The 22,782-nt window shown below is 48.5% G+C and overlaps 1 protein-coding gene across 13 annotated transcripts in view; it reads right to left on the minus strand.

Moving 5' to 3' along the window:
• The window catches only part of ndst3 (N-deacetylase/N-sulfotransferase (heparan glucosaminyl) 3), a 1,441,915-nt gene that overhangs the window by 702,795 nt on the left and 716,338 nt on the right, over nucleotides 1–22,782 (minus strand). For 9 of the 13 annotated variants that reach the window (XM_038791871.1, XM_038791869.1, XM_038791867.1 and 6 more), the window contains one exon: nucleotides 238–338. The exons of the other annotated variants lie outside the window; for them this stretch is intronic. The gene's annotated coding sequence lies outside the window, so the exon portion shown is untranslated. The remainder of the gene's footprint in view (nucleotides 1–237; nucleotides 339–22,782) is intronic. 13 annotated transcript variants of the gene reach the window in all.

Below are 22,782 nucleotides of genomic sequence, written 5' to 3' on the forward strand. Positions count from 1 at the left end.
AATCTTACAGACCTCTATCAGGTCACCCCTCAAGCTCCATCGTTCCAATGAAAACAATCCAAGTCGAGTCAGCCTCTCTGCATAACTAACAGCCTTCAGACCAGGCAACATCCTGTAAACCTTCTCTGCACCCTCCCCAAAGCCTCCACATCCTTCTGGTAGTGTGGCGACCAGAATGGTGTGCAATATTTCAGGTGCAGCCTGACCAACGTTCCAGACAACTGTAGCATGACTTACCAGTTTTTATACTCGATGCCCCATCCATGGAAGGCAAGCAATCCCCATGCTTTCTTGACGACCAGGTCTCCTTGTGCTGCCACTTTCAAAGATCTGTGGACCTGTAATTTATTAAAATAAATTTAGAGTATCCAATGATTTTTTTCCAATTAAAGGGGAATTTAGTATGGCCAATCCAATTACCCCACTGGGTCACTGTCTGCGCGGCGTCTGCATGTTCTCCCTGTGTCTGCGTGGATTTCCTCCGGGTCTCCGGTTTCCTCCCACAGTCCAACGACATGGAGGTTAGATGGATTGGCCATGTGAAATTGCCCTTAGTGTCCAAAAAGGTTAGGAGGGGTTATTGGGATGGGTGGAAGTGAGGTATTGGGTGGGTCGGTGCAGACTCGATGGGCCGAATGGCCTCCTTCTGCACTGTATGTTCTATGAACCGTGCACATCTTTGGGTTGTGGAGCGAAACCCACACAAACATGGAGAGAGTGAGGCAGCACGGTGGCGCAGTGGGTTAGCTCTGCTGCCTCACGGCGCTGAGGTCCCAGGTTCGATCCCGGCTCTGGGTCACTGTCCGTGTGGAGTTTGCACATTCTCCCTGTGTCTGTGTGGGTTTCGTCCCCACAACCAAAGATGTGCAGGGTAGGTGGATTGGCCACGTTAAATTGCCCCTTAATTGGAAGAAAATGAATTGGGCACTCTAAATTTATTTAAAAAAACATGGAGAGAATGTGCAAACTTCACATGGACAGTGACCCAGGGCCGGGATCGAACCTGGGACCTCAGCGCCGTGAGGCAGCAGTGCTATCTACTGCACCACCGTGCTGCCTGACTGCATATATTCCTTAGAGTTTTGCCATTTACTGTATATTCTCCCGCTATGTTAGACCGACCGAAATGCATTACCTCATTTGTCTGGGTTAAACTCTATTTGCCATTTTTTTTCCCAAGTCTCCAACCTATCTATGTCCTGCTGTATCCTTTGACAATCCTCAACACCATCTATCACTCCACCATCCTTGATGTCATCCGCGAACTTACTAATCAGGCCAGCTACGTTTTCCTCCAAATCGTTTATGTACACTACAAACAACAAGGCCCCACCACCGATCCCTGTGGAACACCACTAGTCACAACCTTCTATTCAGATAAACATCATTCTTCTGTTACCCTTTGCCTTCTATGACCAAGCCAGTTCTGTATCCATCTTGCCACCTCACCTCTGATCCTGTGTGACTTCACCTTTTGTGCCATGAAGCATCTCGTCAAAGGCTTTACTGAAGTTCATGTAATCAACATCCACCACCATTCCCGTATCAATCATCTTTGTCGCCTCCTCAAAACCTTGATCAGGTTTGTGAGGCATGACCTCCCCTTCACAAAACCATGCTGTCTATAGCTAATGAGTCCATTTGTTTCCAAATGCGTATAAATCCTGCCACTGAGCACTGTCTCCAATAATTTACCTACTACAGACATGAGGCTCACCTGCCTATGGTTTCCTGGATTATCCCTGCTACCTTTCTTAAACAGCGGTACCACATTAGCTATCCTTCAGTCCTCTGGGACCTCACCTGCAACCAACGAAGATACAAAGATGTCAGTCAAGGCCCCAGCAATTTCCTGCCTTGCTTCCCTCAGTATTCTGGGTAAATCCCATCTGACCGAGGAGACTTATCTACCTTAATGTTTTTTAAAATACTCAATACCTCCTCCCTTTTGATATCAACATGATCCAAATTATCCACACATCTTACCCAAGAATCATCTTCCGCAAATCCTTTCTTTGGTGAACACTGATGCAAAGTACTCATTTAGTACCTCACCCATTTCCTCTGGCTCAACATATAGATATCCCCCCACCATCCTTAAGTGGTTCAATCCTTTTCCTGGCCACCCTCTTGCTTTTTACATATGAATTAAAAAGCTTTGGGATTCACCTTAATCCTATTTGCCAAGGACTTTCCCTGACCTTCCTACCCCCCTAATTTCCCACTTAAGTACGTTCCTACTTTATTTATACTCCTCAAGGGTGTTGACTGTCTCCACCCTTATGGACCACACAATAGCCTCCTTTTTCTTTTTGACAAGGTTCACAATATCCCTCATTATCGAAGGCTCCCTAAACTTCCCAGACTGTCCTTCGTTCTCTCAGGAACATGACAATTCTGAATCCTAATCAACAATCGGTTGAAAGATCCCCACTATCCGATGTTGATTTACCCTCCAACAGCCGCACCCAATCCAAATTCTTCAATTCCTGTCTAGTTTAACACCATAACCGACCTTCATCCCTGTCCAAAGGTACCCTAAAACATACAGAATTGTGGTCGCTACTCCCAAAATGTTCCCCTACTGAAACCTCAACCATCTGTCCAGGATCATTCCCCAATACCAGGTCCAGTACTGCCCCTTCACTAGTTGGACTATCTAGATATTGCACCAAGGAAGGCGATTCCTTGGTACACCTGACAAACTCTGCCCCATCCAAACCCCTAGCACTAAGTGAGTCCCAGACAATATAGGGGAAGGTAAAATCCCCTACCACAACAACCCTGCTACTTTTGCACCTATCCAAAATCTCTCTATCTGCTCCTCTTATCTCTCGCTGGCCGCTGGGGGGCCTGTAATAAGCCCCCAACATTGCGATTGCCCCCTTTCTGAGCTTTATCCAGATTGCCTATGAGCCCTTCAAGATGTCCTCTTGCAGTATTGCTAGAATATTTTCCTCAACCAGTAGTGCAACTCCCCCACCCCTTTACTTCCCCCTCTATCTCTCCTGAAGCATCTATATTCCCGTACCAGCCTCCCCGGACAGGCGCCGGAATGTGGCGACTAGGGGCTTTTCACAGTAACTTCATTGAAGCCTAGTCGTGACAATAAGCGATTTTAATTTTTTTCATTTCATATTCTCCAACATTCAGCTGTCAATCCTGTCCTTCCTTTAACCGCATTGCTGTGATAGCCACAACATCACAGTCACAACATCATAGTTCCAAGTACTAAACTCTGCTCTAAGTTCATCTGCCTTAGCTGCCAAACATCTGGCGCTGGAACAAATGCACTTCTGACCACTGTGATTGAGCAGACAGGGTGATGTTGTTGTTCTCTTATTTTTGTTCTTTATTTCCCCTTCAGTTATTACACCTTCTAAGCTAACACCCTGGTTCCCAACCCTTGCCATTCTAGCTTCAAACTTCCCGAGTGACTCTATCAAACCTCCCAACCTGGATATTGGTGCCCCTCCAGTTTAGATGTAACCCGTCCTTGTTGTACAGGTCCCACCTGCCCTGGAAGAGATCCCAATGGTCCAGAAATCTGAAACGCTCCCTCCTGCACTACCGGTTTATCCACGTTTTTAGCTGCATTATCCTCCTATTTCTAGCCTCAACTGGCACATGGCACAGGGAGTAATTCTGAGATTACAACCCTAGAGGTCCTGCATGTTAGCTTACTGCCCAACTCCCTGAACTCCTTCTGCGGGATCTCATTGCTCTTCCTGCCTATGTAATTAGTATCTTTGTGTACTAAGACCTCTGGCCTCTCACCCTCCCCCTTCAGGATGTCCTGTGTTCGTTCAGAGACATCCTTGACCCTCACACCAGGGAGGCAACATACCATCACGAGTTTCTTCCACGTCCACAGAAACGCCTATCTGTACCCCTTACTATAGAGTTCCCTATAACTATCGCTCTCCTGTACTTTACCCTCCCCTTCTCCATGCTTAGGTCGACACTAAACCAGGGCTGGTTTAGCACAGTGGGCTAAACAGCTGGCTTGTAATGCAGAACAAGACCAGCAGCACGGATCCAATTCCTGTACCAGCCTCTCCGAACAGGTGCCGGAATGTGGCGACTAGGGGCTTTTCACAGTAACTTCATTGAAGCCTACTTGTGACAAGAAGCAATTATTATTATTATTACTTTAAGTCACATTTTATGGCAATATTTTTATTGAGTTACCTGCACACTGTGAAATATTCCAGGTCACGTTTGTGTTGGAATAATTTGAGATCCACAAGATCTTTTCTTTCATCTGAATAATCTTTTAAGAGTCAAGCTTCACGCTAAATATGACCAGCCATCATTTGTTTGGTTGAATCTGCCCCATAATGTTCCAGTTTGTAGCCAACAAATCGAAGTTCAATGGAAACAACTAAAGATGACGTTATTTATTCACATATTGGAAATAAAAATAAATATTTGGCAGACTGCCTAACAATTATCTTGGAGATTACCCTGAAAACAGGCATAAGTATCTTGCTATATTAAGTGTGAAATCACGCTCAGGAACTTTAGTTTAATATTCTACAAATGTATGCCAATTAGGCTGTACTGTTTGGATGAGATCCTGACAACTATCCTTGCATGATAAGATTTGCATATCCTTGAGCTCATAGGAGTCTGTGTCTGCATTCTTTCCTGGAACTTCCAGCACTAAGATTTTCAAGGTCTCCGAGTTTTGGAAGACCACCTTTAAACCTGTTTATCATGTAGCCACCAAAGTTGGCCACTGCCCGGCACAAAATGGAGAATTGAAATGCATGCAGGGAAAACAGGACAATGTAAGGAAAACAGGCAGGCTGCAGAATCTCCCTGTGTATTCTGTCTGCAAAGAAACCAGACAGCACTGAAATTAACAGTTGCGCATATTAATTGAGCGATTCCCAGTGCTTCCCGGGCACAATGGACACAATCGAGAATAACAAAGGTCAAGCCAGACTCTTAGGAGCCAGCAAGAGTCCCGGAAAATAAGTTACAAACAGCCCCAAGAACCGCCCAGCGATCGGGAAACAGCCCCAGTATTGGGGAATTCAAACTAATCGATTGGTATCAGGTCCAATCGATTGCAAGCAGGTATAGGGTCCGCCCAGATGGGCACGAAGCCCCTGTGACCTATAAAGGACAGATCCCAAGTCCAGCTCTCTCGCTTAGCCAGCCCTCCCAGCAGAACACCTTTGCAGCAGCTCTCTAAGAACTTGAACGTGAGAAGGAGAAGCCTGGCCAACAGCTACACCGACAAGTAAGTGTCCAACCAACGCTCGTTACGAGAATAGACACTCCTGACCCCTTAGCCCGTACCAACTGGGAAGCCTGCAGTCTCAGGACAGAACAAGAGGCCATTGTTCCCTGATCCAGTGTGTTCCCTTATCGAAGATAAGTATTGGCTTATAGTGGTAGGAATAGTTTAGTCCGTTAGTATTAGTTGCATGAGTATCGATTTACTGTGTAATAATAAATGTGTTTGATTGAACCTTGCTAACTGGTGTATTGAGTCATTGATCTGAACTTGAACTTGAACCTTGTGGCGGTATCATAAAGATACCTGGCGACTCTAGAGATAAAGAATAAACAGAGCCAATTGAGTTTTAAGCACACTCACCAGAAAGAGCAACAATCAGCACAGAGCACACTCATATTAGCAGCCTGACACAGAACAGGTGCAATACATGTTTTAAGTTCTTTCATGCACATTGGATATTGAACCAATTTGGATGAGTGGAAGTGGAAGTGATGCAACCAAACCAAAATCAGATTTATCTGCCTTAACATTGCCGCTCTTGCTGTAATGTTACATTGTTTTAAGCATAAATCGTTGCAAAGATCATAAAATTTGAAATGGCCGCAAGCAATATTCTTGTACCAAGGTTTAATATGCTCTAATCTAATTTCTTTCGCTGTTTTGTTGATCTAGACATTAACCTGTTTATTAAAAAAAGGAGATAGAAATCTGACACAAATCTGTTAAGTATGTGTGATCAGTAAATCCCAGGCTAGGATATTACAAAAATGTATTGCTCTAAAGGGGGCCATCTTTACCTTACCCTACCCACCCTCTAATCTAATTTTAACTCACGATAAAGTTCTCATTCTCTTCAATTAAATTAGAGAAGGTTAGTACCTTACTACAGTTTCTAAAATTATCCTCATGCAGGTTCAAGAAATGGGATTCCCTTGAGTACAGCAGGATGCAAACTCTAACGTGTGCACTCATGCTCACTGACACTGATCTCAGCATGGACCCAAGCACTTGTCAGTGACCTCATGAAATTAGCTCCTAACAACCATTAAACAGTCGAGTATTAAAGGAGCATGCAGTCATAAAATAGAACTTTATTTATAAGCTGAGATTTAATGTGTTCGGGTAAATGATAATTTGGAATATTTCATTCAAAAAGTCTCCACATTCCACAGGATCATTGCAATGTTTTAAAATAAATCCATGCAGTGCAAATCTGTAAGATTTTAAAGTCCTTTGCACATTTGTAATATGATTTATCGAATGGATTGAGATCCTGTGTTCTAAATCCCATAGCCTTTATTTGAACATCGATAATGATCCTCACTAGGCTGCACTTTTTTAGGGAGTGCAGGGTCCCCCAGTGTGAAAATCAAGGGTGGGACCGTCTCCGCCTGACCCGCTGACGACACAGCCATTTAACAAGTATGGGGCCATTAGGCTTGAGGGAGGGACCGTGGGGGAAATCCTGTCTGCAAGAGCTGCTGGCATGTGGTTCTCTGATCCCACCGCTGCCTCTGGGATGGGTGGCCATATGCTGGGGACTGCATCCAATCAAATGTAAAGTAAATGGCACACGGCGGGGGGGGGGGGGGGGGGGGGGGGCAGGGCAGGCTCCAATGATGGGGGAAGGGGGGAGTTGCGGTCAGGCAATGATAGGGCAGGGGAAGGGGAAACATATGGATAGGAAAGTCCACAGACAGGGGGGCTGCCTGCATGTTCATAACAATGCACACGCCATGGGACTCAACTTTATAGCCACCACCCCACTGACATCCATCCCATCCTTCTGTTCATATAACCCACTGCTTATAATAAAGTGCAAACGTTACAATTTTAATAGAAATAAAGCAAATTATAAATACCCTTGAGATCATTAAATCTGCTAGACAAATTTAGTTTACTTTCTTTATTTAATGTCTGTACTAATGAGTAACACAAATAATTGATCTACCTTAGCAATGTAACTGCCAACCAGCTAGTTGGAGGCGTCCTACCTTAACTTTGAAGCATTCATAAACACCTCGAACTAAATTGAAAATAATAGCAGATTTCAGAAGCATTCAGAATGCATGCATATTACATAATATATAATACTTAATATCATAGTAAAAAACATATTCAGACAGAAAATGCAGATGTATTCCCCAACCTGGCCACTAGGATCAATGATCTTGGTCATCAAGTGGGGGGGGGGGGGGGGGGAATATATATATATATATATATATATATAGAAGTTCAGGAGACCTGAGAAGGTCATTCAAGTGGAGGCTTATTTCCAACCCCCCAAATGCACATAATTCCTAACCAGGGCTACCAATTATGCTGGGCCCAATCTGGGCTGGCTTTTAAGGGTTGATCTATGAGCCTCTGCTGATGGTTCTCCGCCCATCAGCAGGGGAGCTGGTATGCCATGAACCCCAAGGGGAGATCAATCTGGTCATCCAGATAGGGGCAGCAGGGTAGCATGGTGGTTAGCATAAATGCTTCACAGCTCCAGGGTCCCAGGTTCGATTCCCGGCTGGGTCACTGTCTGTGTGGAGTCTGCACGTCCTCCCCCGTGTGCGTGGGTTTCCTCCGGGTGCTCCAGTTTCCTCCCACAGTCCAAAGATGTGCGGGTTAGGTGGATTGGCCATGCTAAATTGCCCGTAGTGTCCTAAAAAAAGTTAGGTTAATGGGGTGGGTTGTTGGGTTACGGGTATAGGGTGGATACGTGGGTTTGAGTAGGGTGATCATGGCTCGGCACAACATTGAGGGCCGAAGGGCCTGTTCTGTGCTGTACTGTTCTATGTTCTATGTTCTATCCTCGTGGGTCTCGGGTGGGGTGGGGCGGGGCGGGGCGGGGCGGAGGGGTGGTTATTACAATATATTTACTGTATACCTGCATTTTCTGTCTGTCTAATGGTGGATGGACTTTCCACAGATGTATCGTTACCCTGTAGCAGATAAATGTTATCCATGCTCCTGCTTAATATAACTTAAATATGTTGTACACATTGATAACAAAACAATTTTCTTCAATCATATGTATCTTATTTAGCCTCTTTGAACTCCTTCTTGTATCACTTGACCAACTGATTTCAAAATAAGCATAGAAATGAATCTAATGCCGATTGACTGCCAACTCCCGTACTTATCGGTTGTTCTGAATTTTCTATGTTAGGTTTCAAATTACACAATCTATAAAGGCACATTTGGACTCGAATGCACTCGACCAGTAGGGATTGTGAATATAGCTATATTAAACTACTAGGTTGCAAACAAACATACAAATAAATACCACCGATTGGACATATATTACAACTAGATTGACATTAATTGGACACATTTTGCAATAGGATTGACATCATTTGGATGCAAAACAGGAATAAACTACCAGTTAGAAGCTGTGCATTGCAGCTAGGTTACAACTGATTGGGTATATACGGCAAATAGACTACTCTGATCTGATTGTCTAGTCAGCCAAACATTGCATTTCTGTTTTTAAGACAAAATTGCTATCTCAATATAGAGCCAAGAAAATTATGGTAAAGGTGGTGAAACATTGGGCACAATCTCTTTTTTAATAAATATTTTTATTCTCCTTCTTTTTCACATTACCATATTTACAACATATAATTAATAATAACAGCGAATACAATGTCAATCCCCACATCCCATCCACCCTCAAATAGCTCCCAACATTTTGAATACGAAACACCAATGAAAAAGAATCATCATTAATTTATACATACCAACCCCAACCCCCCCCCCCCGCAAATGTGATGTCAGCCAATTTGTGAAAATGCATGATGAACAAGGCCCATGAGTTTTAGAACCCTTCCATCTCAACTCAAACTTTACTTTTTCGAGTGTTTGGAACTTCAGCAGATCCCCCACCACACCGGGGTACAGGGCGGAGAAGCCGATCTCCACCCCAACAGAATCCACCTTTGGGCAATCAGTGAGGCAAAGCCATCGGCCCCTGTACCCGCTTCCAACCTCGGCCAATCGAAACCCTGAATATGACTTGGAGGGGACCTGATTAGAGTGATGCATGCACCACCCTTGAGATTACCCTAAAGACATCCCTCTAATACCCCTCCAGCTTTGGGCATGACCAAAGCATATGAATGTGATTTGCAGGGCCCCTCACAGCATTCACAAATATACTCCACCCCCTCATAAATCAGCTCATCTTGCCCTTGTGAGGTGCACCCTATACATCACCTTCAACTGTATCAGCCCCAACCTCGCGTGCGAAGTTGAGGCATTCACCCTCCGAAGCACCTCACACCACAACCCCTCCTCAATGCCCTACCCCAACTCTTCCTCCCACTTTGCCTTAATCCCATCCCATAAGTGATACATTATCTTCTGCCAAAATAACCCCATAAATCACTGACACCACCCCCTTCTCCATTCCCCCTGTCGTCAATATCTCTTCCAACAGTGTGGGAGCTGGTGCAATCGGAAAGCTCTGTACCTCCTTCCTGGCAAAATTTTGGACCTGCATTTTTCCAAACATCTCCCCCTGCCCCAACCTGTATTTCTTCCCCACCTCCTCCTACTTCACAAACCGGCCTCCCAGAAACAAGTTCTTTAATACCCTAACTCCCCTATCCTCCCATCTCAGAAAATTCCCATCCCACCTCCCAAGTTCAAATCTATGATTCCCTCGAATTGGCATTGACATTGGGCACAATCTTGAACCTGCTGATGTACCATCAATTGAACGCGAGACGAGTTGCTGGACAAAAGTATGGCTTTAATGAGCTAGATGTTAGCCCTGCGGTCGATTACAGTATAAGGACGACCGCCGGGAGTACTGGGTATTTATACCCCGCCCTGGAGGCGGGGTTAACTCAGCCTCTCGACCAATCGGGGAGCCGTCACATGACTGGTCTCAACCAACCGATCGAGAGGCACATGACCGACCAGGGCCAATGGTAAGCCGGTGTTCTGCACCAATGGCAGGCAGCTATGCTAATCATACCACCACATTCAGGGGCAGCACGGTAGCATGGTGGTTAGCATAAATGCTTCACAGCTCCAGGGTCCCAGGTTCGGTTCGCGGCTGGGTCACTGTCTGTGCGGAGTCTGCACGTCCTCCCCGTGTGTGCGTGGGTCTCCTCCGGGCGCTCCGGTTTCCTCCCACAGTCCAAAGATGTGCGGGTTAGGTGGATTGGCCATGATCAATTGCCCGTAGTGTCCTTGAAAGTAAGGTTAGGGGGGGGGGGGGTTGTTGGGTTACGGGTATAGGGTGGAAACGTGGGTTTGAGTAGGGTGATCATTGCTCGGCACAACATCGAGGGCCGAAGGGCCTGTTCTGTGCTGTACTGTTCTATGTTCTATTCACCCCTTGCGGAGAAAGAAGCCCGGGGGGGGGGGGGGGGGGGGGGGGGGGGGTGTCAACGAGAGCGGGGGGAAGAACTGGTGGTATGAGTAGTAATGAGATAAGGAAAAAAAAGTATCCTTAGCTTCCCACTGGCCCAGACATTTAACAACAGTACATAGAACATAGAACATAGAACATAGAACGATACAGCGCAGTACAGGCCCTTCGGCCCTCGATGTTGCACCGACATGGAAAAAATCTAAAGGCCATCTAACCTACACTATGCCCTTATCATCCATATGCTTATCCAATAAATTTTTAAATGCCCTCAATGTTGGCATGTTCACTACTGTTGCAGGTAGGGCATTCCACGGCCTCACCACTCTTTGCGTAAAAAACCCACCTCTGACCTCTGTCCTATATCTATTACCCCTCAATTTAAGGCTATGTCCCCTCGTGCTAGCCACCTCCATCCGCGGGAGAAGGCTCTCGCTGTCCACCCTATCTAACCCTCTGATCATTTTGTATGCCTCTATTAAGTCACCTCTTAACCTTCTTCTCTCTAACGAAACAACCTCAAGTCCATCAGCCTTTCCTCATAAGATTTTCCCTCCATACCAGGCAACATCCTGGTAAATCTCCTCTGCACCCGTTCCAAAGCTTCCACGTCCTTCCTATAATGAGGCGACCAGAAACTGTACGCAATACTCCAAATGCGGCCGTACTAGAGTTTTGTACAACTGCAACATGACTTCATGGCTCCGGAACTCAATCCCTCTACCAATAAAGGCCAACACACCATAGGCCTTCTTCACAACCCTATCAACCTGGGTGGCAACTTTCAGGGATCTATGTACATGGACACCGAGATCCCTCTGCTCATCCACACTACCAAGAATTTTACCATTAGCCAAATATTCCGCATTTCTGTTATTCTTTCCAAAGTGAATCACCTCACACTTCTCCACATTAAACTCCATTTGCCACCTCTCAGCCCAGCTCTGCAGCTTATCTATGTCCCTCTGTAACCTGCAACATCCTTCCGCACTGTCTACAACTCCACCGACTTTAGTGTCGTCTGCAAATTTACTCACCCATCCTTCTGCGCCCTCCTCTAGGTCATTTATAAAAATGACAAACAGCAACGGCCCCAGAACAGATCCTTGTGGTACGCCACTCGTAACTGAACTCCATTCTGAACATTTCCCATCAACTACCACTCTCTGTCTTCTTTCAACTAGCCAATTTCTGATCCACATCTCTATATCACCCTCAATCCCCAGCCTCCGTATTTTCTGCAATAGACGACCGTGGGGAACCTTATCAAACGCTTTACTGAAATCCATATACACCACATCAACTGCTCTACCCTCGTCTACCTGTTCAGTCACCTTCTCAAAGAACTTTACATAGTGTCTAAACAAGGTCCATGGTGGTGTTGAAAGTTAAATGGACTCAATCAGCCTTTTCGTTGCCCGTGACGTCCTGGCAGACCGTCGCAGTGGAGTTGGTGACGCTGGTTAAGCCGATGGTGGTGGTTCAGCTGATGTCCTGGACTCCGGGAGCGATGGTCCTTGAACTGTCTCCATAACCCGGGCTGGTGGTGGAGACGCCATGGATGGGGGAGGGGTGGCCTGGGTGGGGCGCTGGGGGAAAAAGAACAGGGGGGGGTCTGTGGTGAAGGGGAGGAGGGTCGCACGCCGGCGGGTGCCAGGTCCCGGAGGGAGACCGTGTCCTGCCGACCGTCAGGGTACTACACGTACGCATACTGCGGTTTAGCGTGGAGTAACTGAACTTGTTCCACCAATGGGTCGGACTTGTGCACCCGCACATGCTTCCGGAGCAAGATGGGTCCGGGGGCGGCCAGCCACGTCGGGAGAAGGGATCAGGAGGACGACTTCCTGGGGAAAACAAGAAGGCGTTCATGAGGTGTCTGATTTGTTCTGGTACAGAGGAGTAAGCGGATAGAATGTAGGGCATCGGGGATAACCTCTTGCCATTGGGAAATAGGGAGATTTCTGGACTGGAGGGACAATAGTATGGTCTTCCAGATGGTACCATTCTCCCGCTCGACCAGTCCGTTACCCAGAGGGTTATAGCTGGTCGTCCTACTAGAGGCAATGCCCCTGTTGAGCAGGAATTGACGCAGCTCATCACTCATAAAGGAGGACCCCCGATCACTATGTATGTAGACGGGGTAGGCCGAACAGGGAGAAGATGGAGAGGAGGGCCTTAATGATGGTCGATGTGGTCATGTCGGGGCAGGGAATGGCGAAGTGGGAAGCGGGAGTATTCATCGATTACCGTCAGGAAGTAAATGTTGCGGTTGCTAGAGGGAAGGGGCCCCTTGAAGTCAATGCTGAGACGTTCGAAGGGGCGGGATGCTTTGATCAGATGTGCGCGCTCGGGGCGGTAGATGTGCGGTTTGCACTCTGCGCAGATGTGGCAGTCATGGGTTACTGTCCTGACTTCCTCGATGGAGAAGGGCAGGTTGCGGGTCTTTATGAAATGATAGAAACGGGTCACCCCTGGATGGCAGAGGTCCGCGTGGAGTGAGCGGAGGCAGTCTATCTGCGCGCTGGCGCAGGTACCGCGGGACAGGGCATCAGGAGGCTCATTGAGCTTCCCAGGACGATACAAGATATCGTAGTTGTACGTGGACAACTCGATCCGCCACCGTAAGATCCTGTCATTCTTAATCTTGCCCCTCTGTGCATTATTGAACATGAAGGCCACTGACCGTTGGTCTGTGAGGAGGGTAAACTTCCTGCCGGCCAAATAGTGCCTCCAATGTCGCACGGCTTCAACTATGGCCTGGGCTTCCTTTTCCACTGAGGAGTGGCGGAGTTCGGAAGCCTGGAGGGTTCTGGAGAAGAAGGGCACGGGTCTGCCCGCTTGGTTCAGGGTGGCCGCCAGAGCTACTTCTGATGCATCGCTCTCGACCTGGAAGGGGAGGGACTCGTCGATGGCGCGCATGGTGGCCTTTGCAATGTCCGCTTTGATGCGGCTAAAGGCCTGGCAGGCCTCTGACGATGGCGGGAAGGTCGTGGACTGAATGAGGGGACGGGCCTTGTCGGCGTAATTGGGAACCAATTGGGCGTAGTAAGCGAAGAAACCCAGGCAGCGTTTGAGGGATTTGAGGGTATTGGGGAGAGGGAGTTCCATTAGGGGGCGCATGCGTTTGGGGTCGGGGCCTATCACTCCGTTACGCACTACGTAGCTGAGGATGGCTAGACGGTCGGTGCTAAACACGCACGTATCCTTATTGTAAGTTAGGTTAAGGAGTTTTGCGGTTTGGAGGAATTTTCGGAGGTTGATGACATGGTCGTGCCGCAGATAGTGACATTATCGAGGTACGGGAAGGTAGCCCGTAATCCGTACTTGTCGACCATTCGGTCCATCTCCCGTTGGAAGACCGATACCCATTTGTGACACCGAATGGAACCCTGAGGAAGTGGTAGAGGCGCCTATCAGCCTCGAACGCGGTGTACTTGCGGTCACTCGCGTGGATGGGGAGCTGGTGATAAGCGGACTTGAGGTCCACAGTGGAGAAGACTTTATATTTCGCAATCTCGTTTACCATGGCAGTAATACGGGGGAGAGGATACGCGTCCAGTTGCGTAAACCGGTTGATGGTCTGGCTGTAGTCGATGACCATCCGGGTTTTCTCCCCAGTCCGGACCACCAGCACTTGGGCTCGCCAGGGACTGTTGCTGGCCTCGATGACCCCTTCCTTCAGCAATCTCTGGACCTCGGACCTGATGAAGATCCGGTCCTGGGTGCTGTACCGTCTCCTCCGGGTCGCGACGGGTTTGCAATCAAGGGTGAGATTAGCAAACAAGGAGGGGGGGTCCACTTTGAGGGACGCGAGGCTACAGACAGTGAGGGGGGTATAGGGCCGCCGAATTGGAAGGTCAAGCTCTGCAGGTTGCACTGGAAGTCCAGTCCTAGGAGTGCCGGTGCACAAAGGTCGGGGAGGACAAGTAGTTTATAATTTTTAAAAACCTTCCCTTGGACCGTGAGGTCCGCGATGCAGCACCCAGTAATGCGGATGGAGTGCAAACCTGAGGCTAGCCCGATTTTGTGTTTTACAGGGTGGACAGGGAGTGCGCAGCGTCTTACCGTGTCAGGGTGTACGAAGCTTTCCGTGCTCCTGGAGTCCAGCAGGCAGCCCGTCTCGTGCCCGTTGAGGTGGATTAGCGTTGTCGTCTTGGCGAGCGTGCGTGGACATGAGTGGTCAAGCTGAATGGCCGCGAGCCATGGAGAAGATCCATTGTTGTAGTCATCGTCGACCGAGTAGGTGCTGGCAGGACCTTGTGTGCCAATCCAGGATGGCGGTGCCCAGGATCCGCATGTGGAGTCGGGGCCCCAAGATGGCGGCTCCCAGGACCCACACGTGGAATCGGGGCCCCAAGATGGCGGCGCCCAGGGCCCGCACGTGGAGTCGGGGCCCCAAGATGGCGGCACCCAGGACCCGCACGTGGAGTTGGGGCCCCAAGATGGCGGCGCCCAGGACCCGCACGTGGAGTCGGGGCCCCAAGATGGCGGCACCCAGGACCCGCACGTGGACTCGGAGCCCCAAGATGGCGGCACCCAGGACCCGCACGTGGGGCCGGGGTCCCAAGTTGGCGGCACCCAGGACCCGCACGTGGCGTCCGGGGCCCAAGATGACGCCGCCCGCGGGACCCTCGTGGTTGCTGGGGGCAGGGTTAGCGGTGCCAGCGGGCCGATCGGAGCGGCTGAGAGCGTGGGCAGAGAGGCGCGCAGGCCGGGCGCAGGGGCCCGGGGGCGGGAGATTGGCACGGTGCGCTGGAAGGGCCCAGATAGGCCCGGAGGAGGAGATCCCTGCGCCGTGCCACGCAGCGACCGATATGGCCTGGCAGACCGACGAAAAATGGCCCTTCTTCCCGCAGCTCTTACAAAGGGCAGAGTGGGCTGGGCAGCGTGGGCGAGGGTGTTTGGCGAACCCACAGAAATAGCAGCAGGACCCCGCGGACTTGTCGGGGTGTCCCGTTGCACAGGCCTGAGGGGGGTCGGGAGCGGCGGATGGCGGTGGGGAAGCGTGCCAGGAGGCCCAGGGTGCTGCGGCGCTGCTAGGGACATAGGCGCGGGCGTTTAAGTCGGCGACCTCCAGGGAGGTGGAGAGAGTCCGTGCCTCAGTTAGGCTGAGGTCGTCTTTTTCCAGCATCCGCTGGCGGATAGCATCCCAGCCACGTAAGCATCTCTGATCAAAAGTTCCATGTGCTCAGTGGCTGAAACTTGGGGGCAGGTGCAATTCCTCGCCAGGACAGGACTCACCGGGGAGCTGTTGTATGGTAGCCAGCAGATGTCGGGCGAACACTCGGTTTACCGGCTTAAGAAACTGTCCTTTCAGCTTATCCGCGGCGTACTCTTTTTCTTCCCCTATCATCGCGTAGGCCGCCATGCCCATGCTGGAATGGAGAATATGAAGCTTCTGTGCTATGGTGGGGGGGCTGCTTGCGGACGCCAGGTAGCTATCGAAACACGCCAGCCAATGCTTGAAGATTTCCGATGCGTTCTGAGTTTGCGGGCTGATGCGGAGGCATTCGGGCTTGATCCAGAGCTCCATCTTCAAATTTCTAGCTGATTAAATTAATGTACCATCAATTGAACGCGAGACGAGTTGCTGGACAAAAGTATGGCTTTAATCGGCTAGATGTTAGCCCTGCGGTCGATTACAGTATAAGGACGACCGCCGGGAGTACTGGGTATTTATACCCCGCCCTGGAAGCGGGGTTAACTCAGCCTCTCGACCAATCGGGGAGCCGTCACATGACTGGTCTCAACCAACCGGTCAAGAGGCACATGACCGACCAGGGCCAATTGTAAACCGGTGTTCTGCACCAATGGCAGGCAGCTATGCTAATCATACCACCACACCTGCACTCATCACCTGGGGAATCGGCGGAGTGGGTAGATAATGCAGAGAGAATCAGGAAACAAGATTCTCACCAGAGCGGTTCCTGATTTTCCCTGCCCCTCGCCGGTAACGTCACAAGATTCAGGCCCACAAAGGGTGTGAACCTCATTTGAATGCATTTGCATTGATTTAAATATTATTTGCGGCCCCTCTCAACTTGATTCTCCCTCACTTAATATTCATATTTCACCGATGTGACACAACAGGACTTGCCAGATGTGAGGCAGTAAAGGGGGTATGCTGGCTTTACATTTGCTGTGCTGGTGGGAGAATTCACTGCTGTTAGTGAAAGTGAGGGTGGGGGTAGGGGATGGTGGAGGGAGCAGAACATCGGCAAGGATTGTCGGAGGGGCGGGGCCAGGGAGCCACTGATTTCACCATGATGGTGGGTTGGAGCCATTCAGTAGGAACACTAATCTCTTTGAAGCCCGCTTCCAGCTTTATGAGGTCCCGCCAGAGTGACAGCATGATGAACCATCAATCGAACGCGAGAAGAGTTGCTGTACAAAAGTTAGGCTTTAATAAGCTAGAAGTTAGCCCTGCGGTCGACTACAGTAAATGGACGACCGCCGGGCGTTCTGGCTATTTATACCTCGATCTGGAGGCGTGGTTAACTCAGCCTCTCGACCAATCGGAGAGCCGTCACATGACTGGTCTCAACCAATCGGTCGAGAGGCACATGACCAACCAGGGCCAATGGTAAGCCGGTGTTCTGCATCAATGGCAGACAGCTATGCAAATAATACCACCACACAGCATAAACCACTCTTTTTTTGACTAAGAGGCCCAAGGTTTCACAAGAAAACTAGCCTGTGCAACTGGACAGTTATACACGAGTTTTCTGTCTGAGCCTGACACTTGCCTAAAGTGGGTTGGATTGGATTTGTTTATTGTCACGTGTACCAAGGTGTAGTGAAAAGTAGTTTCCTGAGGAAGTATAGGCGCTGTTGTGTTTTCTTGGTGGTAGCGTCATCGTGGGTGGACCAGGACAGATGTTTGGAGGTATGCACCCCTAGGAATTTGAAATTACTAACCATCTCCATCTTGGCCCCGTTGATGCTGACAGGGGTGTGCACAGTACTTTGCTTCCTGAAGTCACTGACCAGCTCTTTAATTTTGCTGGCATTGAGGGAGAGATTGTTGTTCTTACACCACTCCACTAGGTTCTCTATCTCCCTCCTGTATTCTGACTCGTCGTTATTCGAGATCCGGCCCACTATGGTTGTATCGTCAGCAAACTTGTAGATGCAGTTGGAACCAAATTTTGTCATGCAGTCATGTGTGTACAGGGAGTAGGGGCTAAGTGCACAGCCTTGCAGGGCCCCGGTATTGAGGACTATTGTGGAGGAGGTGTTGTTGTTCATTCTTACTGATTGTGGTCTGTTGGTCAGAAAATCGAGGATCCTGTTGCAGAGTGGGGAGCCAAGTCCTAGGTTTTGGAGCTTTGATATGAGCTTGGCTGAGATTATGGTGTTGAAGGCGGAGCTGTAATCAATAAATAGGCGTCTGATGTAGGAATCTTTGTTGTCGAGATGCTCTGGGGATGAGTGTAGGGCCAGGGAAATGGCGCCTGCTGTGGACGGTTGCGACGGTATGCGAATTGCAGTGGATCAAGGCGTTCTGGGAGTATGGAGGTGATGCACTTCATGATCAACCTCTTGAAGCACTTCATCACATAGGGGGAATGTCAGAGGTAGGTTCTTTACCCAGAGAGTATTGGGGGCATGGAATGCACTGCCTGTGGAAGTAGTTGAGTCGGAAACGTTAGGGACCTTCAAGCGGCTATTGGATAGGTACACGAATTAGGGTAGAATAATGGAGTGTAGATTAATTTCTTCTTAAGGGCAGCACGGTAGCATTGTGGATAGCACAATTGCTTCACAGCTCCAGGGTCCCAAGTTCGATTTCGACTTGGGTCACTGTCTGTGTGGAGTCTGCACATCCTCCCCGTGTGTGCGTGGGTTTCCTCCGGGTCCTCCGGTTTCCTCCCACAGTCCAAAGATGTGCAGATTGGGTGGATTGGCCAAGATAAATTGCCCTTAGTGTCCAAAATTCTATGATTAACCTAGGACAAAAGTTCGGCACAACATCGTGGCCCGAAGGGCCTGTTCTGTGCTGTATTTCTCTATATACTCTATCACGACTGAAGTCAGGGCCACTGGATGGTAGTCATTGAGGCAAATTGCCTGGTTCTTCTTTGGCACCGGTATGATGGTGGTCTTCTTGAAGCAGGTGGGGACCAAGGAGTGGAGTAGGGATAGGTTAAAGATGTCCGTGAACACCTCTGCCAGCTGGTCCATGCAGACTCTGAGTGCACGCACAGGGATCCCGTCCGGGCCCGTTGCCTTCCGAGAGTTCACTTTCAGGAAGGCCGATCTGTCTTCGGAAGCTGTGATGGTGGGTATGGGTGAGTTATGGGCTGCTGGGGCACTCGACAGCGGATTGATGGTTACCTGCTCGAACCGAGCACAGAATGCATTGAGTTCATCGGGGAGAGGTGCGCTGCTGCCAGAGATACTGCTCGGCTTCACTTTGTAGCCCGTTATGTTGTTTTGTCCTTGCCACAACTGCCGAGAGTCTGTCTGTGACTCTAGCTTGGTTTGATATTCTCTCTTGGCATCTCGGATGGCTTTACAGAGGTCGTACCTGGATTTTTTGTATAGGTCAGGGTCGCCAGACTTGAACTCCTCAGACCTGTCCTTCAATAGGGAGTCAATCTCGTGATTGAGCCATGGTTTCCGTTTGGGGAACGTACGTACTCCTTTCTTTGGCATGCAGTCGTCCACACATTTGCTGATGAAGTCTGTGACGATAGTGGCATACTCACTAAAGCTGGTCGCTGAGTTATTCAATATGGACCAGGCCACTGTCTCTAAATCTGATAAGATTCCGCCCATTGTATCTCTCGGTGTATGACAGAACAATTTAAGCATGTCTGAAGATGTAACTGTGATACTATGAGGCAATTCAAGCCTGGAGCAGTTCTGAAACATTGGAGATGTCCACCCACCACCAGTGTTCTTCCTCAGACTCACTCTTCCTCAGACCCACTCCAGGTTTTTCGATGCTGTAGATGACTATTCCAATTTCTTTGGAAAGCCTCTCCCCTCCAAGATCTGGCTGACCATCCACATAGCCCCAGGTGCCTACCCAATTACATTTTCCTAGGACCCGGATTCCTCCGAATTGAAAGGTCACCAGCCCCGAGCAACACAGTCTCTCTCCCTTTCTCTTTCTCTCTTCCTTTTGTTACATCATTCCCAACCTTCCCACCCAGTCTCTTGTGCACAATCATTTTCCAGACCTACTTGATTACTGGATTTTAATCTGTAATCAAACCACCTGAAATACTCATGTCATCCATACCAGGGGTGGCACAGTGGTTAGCACTGCCGCCAGGGACACAGGTTCGATTCCGACCTCAGGTGGACATCTTCTCCATGTCCACTCCATCGAGGCCTCTCAGTATTCTGTAAGTTTCAATAAGATCCCCCCTCTAAACTCCATACAGTACAGATCCAAAGTCCACAATTGCTCCTCCTCTGACAAGTCCTTCATTCTGGGGATCATTCTTGTCAACCTCCTCTGGATCCTTTCCAGGCCAGCTCATCCTTCCTTGGATATGGGGTCCAAAACAACTCACAATACTCCAAATGGGGTCTGACCAGAGCCTTATACAGTCTCAATCATACATCCCTGCTTTTGTATTCTAGCCCTCTCGACATGAATGCAAAATTGCATTTGCCTTCCCAACTGCCGACTGAACCTGTATGTTAACCTTAAGGGAACCCTGAACTAGGACTCCCACCTCTCTTTGTGCTTCTGATTTCCGAAGGCTTATCCCATTTAGAAAACAGTCAATGCCTCTATTCTTTCTACCAAAGTGCACAACATCACAATTTTCCACGGTGTATTTCATCTGCTACTTTTTTGCACACTGTCCTACCCTCTCCAAGTCCTTCTGCAGCCTCCTCACTTCCTCAACACTCAATCTGTCCATCTACATACATATCTTTGCATCATCTGCGAACTTAAGAACAATTCCCTCAGTTCCTTCTTCCAGATCATTAATAATAATCTTTATTAATGTCACAAGTAGGCTTACATTAACACTGCAATGAAGCTGCTGTGAAAATTCCCGAGTTGCCACACTCTGGCGCCTGTTCAGGTACACAGAGGGAGAATTCAGAATGTTTAATTCACCTAACAAGCACGTCTTTCAGAACTTGTGGGAGGAAACCAGTGCACCCGGAGGAAATCTGCACAGACACGGGGTGAACGTGCAGACTCCGCACAGACAGAGACCCAAGCCAGGAATCGAACCCGGGTCCCTGGTGCTGTGAAGCAATAGTGCTAACCACTGTGCTACCGTGTGGCATGTATATCATAAACAGTTGTGATCCCAATACTGACCCCCTAGTCACTAGCTACCATCCTGAAAAAGACCCCTATATCTCCACTCTCTGCCTTCTGCCAATCAACAAATCTTCTAACCATGCCAGTACCATGCCCCTAATACAATGAGCTCTTGTTATTTTGCATCCTCCTGTACAGCACCTTGTCAAAGGCCTTCTTGAAATCAAAAGAGATCACGTCCAGTGGCTCTCCTTTGTCTAACTTCTTTGTTACCTCCTCAAAACATTCTAACAGATTTGTCAGGCATGACCTCCCCTTGACAAAGCCGTGCTAACTCAATCGTATTTTACCTCGCAGTTCCAAGTACTCTGCAATTTCATCCTTAATAACAGATGCTAAAATCTTACCGATGACCGAAGTGAGGCAAACTGGCCTGTAATTTCTCTTCTTCTGCCTCCCTCTTCTTAAACAGGGGCGATACATTAGTCATTTTTCAGTCCTCTGGGAGCATTCCTGCCTCCAGTGATTCCTGGAAGATCATCACCAATGCATCAACAATCTCCTCAGCTATCTCTTTTAGAACCCTGGGATGTAGTCCATTTGGTCTGGATGATAATTCATCTTCAGACTTTTCAGTTTCTCCAACACCTTCGCCTTAATGATGGTCACTTCACTCACCTCTGCCCCTGACTGATTGAAGTTCCAGAATGTCACTGGTGTCTTCCACTGTGAGGACTGATGCAAAGTACCTATTCAGTTCCTCTGCCATTTCTTTGTTCCCTTTTACTAGCTCTCCAGCCTCATTTTCCAGTGATCCAGTGTTGATCCTCTCTTATCTTTTATATATATATATATATATATATTTAAAAAACTCTTGCAATCATCTTTTATATTACAAACTAGTTTATATTCATATTTCATCTTCTTAATACTTATTGCTTGTTTAGTTGTCCTCTGCTTGCTTTTAAAACCGAATCCTCTGGCTTTCCATTACTCCTCACCACCTCGTATGATTTTTCTTTTGCTTAGATGCTGTCCTTGACTTCCCTTGTCAGCCATGGTTGCCTCAATCTCCCTTAGCATGTTTCTTCCTCCTTGGGATGAATTTCTGTTATACTTCCTGAATAACCCCCCACAACACCTGCCATTGCTGTTCCATTGTCTTCCCTGCTCGGCTCCTCTTCCAATCAACTCTGGCCAGCTCCTCCGTCATGTCTTTGTAGTTACCTTTATTCAATTGTAATACCATTACATCTGATTGCAGCTTCTCCCTCTCAAACTGCAGGATAAATTTTATCATATTGTGGTCAACCGGGCAGAAACATCTCGTACCAGGGGCTGGTTTAGCACAGGGATAAATCGCTGGCTTTGAAAGCAGACCATGGCAGGCCAGCAGCACGGTTCAATTCCCGTACCAGCCTCCCCGAACAAGCACTGGAATGTGGCGACTAGGGGCTTTTCACAGTAACTTCATTTGAAGCCTACTTGTGACAATAAGCGATTTTCGTTTCACTGTCCTCTCAGGGTTCCTTCAAGTTCCTTAATCAAGTCTGCATCATTACACATCACCAAATCCGGAATTGCCTGTTTCCTAGTGGGCTCGACCACAAGCTGCTCCAAAAAAACCATTCCTTAGACATTCCACAAATTCCTTTTCTCGGCAGCACGGTGGCGCAGTGGTGCCTCACGGTGCCGAGGTCCCAGGTTTGATCCCCGCTCTGGGACACTGTTTGTGTGGAGTTTGGACATTCTCCCCGTGTTTGCGTGGGTTTCGCCCCCACAACCCAAAAATGTACAGGATAGGTGGATTGGTCACTCTAAAATTGCCCCTTAATTGGAAAAAAATGAATTGGGTACTCTAAATTTTTTTTAAAAAGAGACAAATTCCTTTTCTTGAGATCCGCTACTAACCTGATTTCC

This window comes from Scyliorhinus canicula, chromosome 3, assembly GCF_902713615.1.
Source record: "Scyliorhinus canicula chromosome 3, sScyCan1.1, whole genome shotgun sequence".
NCBI classification, from domain to species: domain Eukaryota; kingdom Metazoa; phylum Chordata; class Chondrichthyes; order Carcharhiniformes; family Scyliorhinidae; genus Scyliorhinus; species Scyliorhinus canicula.